Source organism: Prunus mume, linkage group LG3 (assembly GCF_029339155.1).
Source record: "Prunus mume cultivar Tortuosa linkage group LG3, ASM2933915v1, whole genome shotgun sequence".
Lineage (NCBI taxonomy): Eukaryota > Viridiplantae > Streptophyta > Magnoliopsida > Rosales > Rosaceae > Prunus > Prunus mume.
The window spans coordinates 21,264,324-21,270,032 of NC_142700.1; the positions used below are offsets into that span (position 1 = coordinate 21,264,324).

The 5,709-nt window shown below is 36.8% G+C and overlaps 2 long non-coding RNA genes across 2 annotated transcripts; both read left to right on the forward strand.

Moving 5' to 3' along the window:
* The first annotated feature begins 228 nt into the window (after window positions 1-228).
* On the forward strand, window positions 229-625 carry LOC148919083 (uncharacterized). The gene is made up of 3 exons (XR_016124990.1): window positions 229-263; window positions 342-404; window positions 484-625. It is a non-coding gene; the product is annotated as an uncharacterized LOC148919083 (long non-coding RNA).
* Window positions 626-2,814: 2,189 nt separating this feature from the next.
* LOC148919084 (uncharacterized) lies at window positions 2,815-4,512 on the forward strand. The gene is made up of 2 exons (XR_016125355.1): window positions 2,815-3,097; window positions 3,184-4,512. It is a non-coding gene; the product is annotated as an uncharacterized LOC148919084 (long non-coding RNA).
* Window positions 4,513-5,709: the final 1,197 nt, after the last annotated feature.

A 5,709-nucleotide genomic window follows, 5' to 3' on the forward strand; every position in this document is an offset into this window, starting at 1 on the left:
GCAGTGTACAAGAAAGAGGCTTATTTGAGAGCCTATGAACCAATGATTATGCCTATGACTAGCCAAGATCAGTGGATAAAGGTTAATTTACCTCCATTACTCCCTCCGAAATACCACAAGCAGCCTGGTAGGCCTAAGAAGACAAGAAAACAAGCTGTTGAAGAACCTAAACTTCTGCTAATCCATATAAGCTTCCTAGGTATGGCATCCCTTCAAAGTGTGGCAATTGCGGTGGAGAAGGGCATAATCGAAGTAGTTGTAAGGTATGCGGTTTTTAGAATTATTGCTTTACATTTAAATGTATTTGATTTGGTTTCTGCCTTGATGACTTTGGTTATTAGGAACCTAGAAATCCCAACATAAAGCCTACTAGGAAGAGGAACATTGCCAAGGACAAACTTGCAGTAAGTGCCACAGTTTCAACTATGTTTTCACTCATCAAAATTTTATATCATGGAAACTTCTAATTATTATTTGTTTTAGGTAAGAAGGAGAGATGGTGGAGACCAAAGTGGCGGACAACAGAGTATGCAATTAAGGCAAAGGAAACACTCAAGCACTTCCCAAGGGCCTTCTCAATCCCAGGCATCTCAAGTAGCTGCTGCTTCTCTATCCCAACCATCTGAAGCAGCTGATGCTTTTCAATCCCAGCCATCTCAAGCACTGACACCTGCCAAATTATCTCGAGTACAACAACGTCGGAGGAGGATGAAAGATCAACAGAGGAGCCATTTTGTCAAAGATCCTTTTTTTCATCCTTGAATGTTGTGGAAGACTTTAATGGTCCAGACATGGTTGTTGGTTTGTGGGATTATTGATGTCTGTTATGGTTGGAACTTGTTTTGGTTGGAACCTGTATATTTGATGTCTGTTATGTTTAGAACCTATTATGGTTGGACCTGTTTTGGAACCTAAATATTTGATGTATGTTATGGTTTGAATATTTGATGTATGTTATGGTTGGAACCTATTATGGTTGGACCTGTTTTGGAACCTGAATATTTAATGTATGTTATGGTTGGAACCTATTTTGGAACCTATTTTGGTTTGTGCATATTTCCTAAGGTTGTTATGGTTGGAATCTGTTTTGGAACCTGTTTTGGTTTGTGCATATATTCATAAGACTGTTATGGTTGGAACCTGTTTTGGTTTGTGTTCTGTTTTGGTTTGTGCTTATAATGACAGGTGCTTTTGCTAGTTTTGGGCTTTGCCTCTTGCTTTCCAGATTCCAGTAAACTTTGGCATGTTACCAAAAGCTACATATCTACCATAAACTTTGGCAAAGAAGCAGGTCCTGCTTTTTTAGGAAAACTGAATTTTGGTTATCTTCTTCTAGATTCATCAAGAAATTACCATTCAATTTACCATTCATATCACAGATCAAACTTAACTAGCATTACATTACTTAACTAACTAGCATTACATTCATGTCACCATTTGTAACCTCTAAACAACTTACCATTCATGTCACCATTTGTAACCCCTAAACAAATTACAATGAACAAACTTAACTAGCATTACATTACATTACACCAAATGACATTACATTACATTGCCAAAGTGTCTTACATTAGATTAGCATTTGTTCTCAGATTAAATTTGCCCATTAAACTACTGCCAAAGTGCTTAACTACTGCCAAAATGCTTAACTACTGCCAAAATGCCTTACATTACATTAACATCAGGTATCAAATTACAATGCCCACTGAACTACTGCCAAAGTGCCTAATTCATCTTCATGGCAAACACCACCAACCAGGAAAGCAACATAGCAGCCCACAATATTTTTGACTTTGCTCGAATATTTGCATTTTCCTTCTCCACCCTATCAATCTTCCTCAGCAAACCAGGTATCAACGATTTTGAGCGCTCACACATTTTTGCATCAAACCACTTTGAAAAAAGCGTACATCCTTTTTCTCCCCTTCCCTGTATCAACCAAGAACAATGACTGAAAATTTGGGTGGTAAAATGGTGAAAATTTCATCAATCACGACAATTTCATCACTAACAACTCTATCAATTTGTGATGCCCAAAATAATGACTGAAAATTTTATCTTAAACATGCTTACCTTTGACTTTGGGCAGACTAGAAATCTTCACAGGTTTGCCAGTCCAAGAAGTCTGCATCCGTGCTAACTTCCCACAATGACACCATTGGCCATGCCCTCCTTCTCCTTGCTTCTCTCCTGTTTCCATCATCCCAAATCTTCTACTCCACAATCTTCCTAATTTCAAACTCCATCTCAGAGTTTTACAAACAATGATTTCTTCTCCAATTTCTCCCAAAATCGAAGAAACCCTCAGATTTTGACAACAACCCTCTTCTCCAATGAACCCTAAACCCAATTTCCCCTTTGTTACAAACTGAGAAACCCTTATTGAGCGACTTAAAGGTTAAAACGAAGTGGGGCACTGTTGTTAACGGACCGTCAAAAATTTGTGAATGGGGTAAATTGAGACGGTTATTATACGTTGGGGTACTTTGAGGCGTTTTCCACCACAATTGGTAATCTGAATAAACTTAAAAGTACAGGGGCATGTACATAATTAAGCCTTAAATGTTTCATTTTTATTTTTCGAATGTTCTCTAATTTGTCTACTGATTTTTCTGATTTTGGTTTGTTGTGGATTATAGGTTCTTTGATTGTGGTTTTTACCATCGATTAAGTTGGGGGTTCTGTTTGTTTTTAGAAGAGGGGCCATGTGATTGGTTGTAGAAAAAGTTGGGTGAGAGGACGGTGGGAAAGAGGTAAAAGTCAGCTCCTCTACACTTCTTTTGTTTTTTGTGCTTGAATTTTAATTTTGTTTTATTTATTTTTCTGCTTAGTTCTATTTTTCATTTTCGAACCAGACTTGAGACCTCTTGTTGGGTTCTCTAATCTCAGCCACCCACTTCACCCATTTTCTCCAATACACGTTCCTTTGGTCTCTGCAATTTTTTCCTTTTAGTCTGATAGTTTCTTTAGTTTCCTTTTAGTCTCTGCAATTTTTGGCTCTGTGCTTTCTGTTTCTGGTGTACATCAACTGCAAGGCAAATAAATGCAACTTACTGACAATTGGATGTTCACTTGGTGTTGTACTGCAGAAAGAGGGGTGAGCTCCCCATTTTTACTTATTTTGTATTTTATTTACAAAAGAAAAATTATTGAAATGGTTGTTTTGGTTTAATTTAACCGTAGGGCAACCGGAATCAGCAGCCCCTTTATAACTTCTGCAGCCATATATGAAGAGGAGGAAGACTCAATTTTCATGTGATATATGTTGATCAAGGTAATATGGGTTGTCTTCTTTCTTATTGTGTACGGCATGTCTGAGGCAAAGGACAAGTAATTGAAAATGGGTTGTTCATCAAATTCATTTAGTCATTTGATCTTGTCTTGATAACTCTTTGATCCATAAATTCATGTTTTCTTAGATTGGTATGATTTGGGTGGCTCCAACCGTGAAGGAAGTGTTAGGCTGGTAATGGGCATTACTTGGAACTGTTATGGTCATACAAGATCTTCTTTGAAAAAGCTGACTTTTTAGAAGTTGATATGGCCTTAGAGAACTTTTGGAGGGTCATGAAGTTATAATTGTAGACTGATTGGATTGTGCTCTGCGATTTAGTTGTATAAATCTGGTTTTTGTGCAGCTTATGACTACAAAATTTGTCAAAAACAGGGGCTGCAGTTTCAGTTTTGAGACACTTATTTGGACTGCCTTAGCTTATAAATTAGAGCGCACCATTTCTGCCAAATTTTATATGGTTTCAAAGTTTATTTAATCAACTTCAGGATGCATGTAATTTGGTAGATTTTTATTGAGTTTAGGGTATTTAATTCTGAGTTTAAAGTTTAATACACAGTAGCTGAAATTGCGTTAGTTTCTCTGGTGGTGCAGGAGCAACAACAGTTTTCTAAAAGCTCATGTCAAAACATAAGTTGGTGGTTCAATTGATGAATGTCAAAGTAAACTTAATGTACACACACAACTACCTACTTGATCATAATACCAGAAAAATTGGATTTTATGGTTCTGTTGTTGACAGGATATTTGGAAGCAACAACAAATCTCGTCACTTTACAAAAGGAGAATGAAGATTTGAGAGCCCAATTGAGGTCTGTTTTGACTGCATCTCATGGCCATACTAGCTCCAGCTCTAGAGGTAGTAATGGTGTCCATTCTGATGATGACTATTACGATGAACTGGCAAACCAGAATCTTGATGAGAACTGATTTAGGGATTATATCCATATGGAACATACACTTGCTCTCTAGACTTACTTTTGGTTGTACAAAGTCTAGAATTAGTTTCAGATCTTTATTTTGAAACACAGTTGCTCTACACTCACTTTTGGTTATACAAAGTCTAGAATTAGTTTGGGATCTTTATTTTGGAACACACTTGCTCTAGACTTACTTTTGGTTGTACAAAGTTTAGACTTAGTTTGGGATCTTTATTTTGGAACATACAATGTAATTACCTACTTTTATTAATGGAAATGCGATTATCTATTTTTATACTATACATTGAAAAAGATGAGAATTGATAATTGTGATTGGATTTGCACATATTATTCATAATTAGGTACCTTGGTATGGAACATGTGTGACACAGACCTCATCACAATTTGAAGAAATATGTGATGCCAATATCGTCACAATTAAAAAGACATCTTATGTATACATTGTCACATACTACAAAATTATGTGACGTGTGCATCGTCACACATTAAACAAATATGTGATGCGCACGTCATCACACACTACATAGCATTTTATACCAAGTTTAGGAGAGGAATAACTCCTCACAGATGCAGCTAAACCGTGACCCAAATCATGCATCACTAATAGCCGTAGGAAGTGACTAACGGATAGCCACATAATCTGACGTACAGTGACGCGGTATGTGTCACACATATCAGGTATATGTGACGAAGAGAGAAAGCGTCGCGTGGGAGAATCAGTGTGAGGTATAGGTGACGAAAAATTACGTCATATATACTCAACTGTGACGAAATTCCATGTTTCAGTGACGACTACCCCTCTTCACAAAAGGCATGTTTTCTTGTAGTGCGTGTCCACTGGAGGATGATATTTGGAGAATAAAATTTGGCCTCGATGGTATTTAGAGCTATTTCCCACAAAACAAAACAAAATGTCACCATATTTTACAATTGTGGAGTTAAAGAAACAAGAGAGACATATACCCGACGATTGTCTTTATGGATTTCACTTGTTTGCGGTGCTGTATACGAAGAATATTATCTTGGTGGCCCAATGTAGTAATGCTTGTGTGTTTCTCTTATCTTTGTCAATATTTTTTTATTCATCTTAAGAACCCTTTCGTTTAATTTAATTGAAATTAATATTTTGTACGTTGTTCTCTTAAAAAAAAATATGGGCTAACGACAAAAGACACTTGCAGGTTTGGGGTGATTCTCAATATGGACCCCAAGGTATCAATTTTATCAATTTACATACGTTTGCAACATCGTCCAATTTCATCATTTCGTTAAGTTGACCGTGTGGTCAATCGTTAAATGCTGATGTGTCTACTCTAGAACCCACCTACTGACCAACCAATTCCTAAAAAAAAAAGGGAAATAGCGCTTAATGCCACTCCTTTCCAAATTTATCTGGAAATACCACCTTTCCCCACACATTTTGCAAATATAACCTATAAATATATACTTATTGCCCACTTATCGGCCAGATAAATT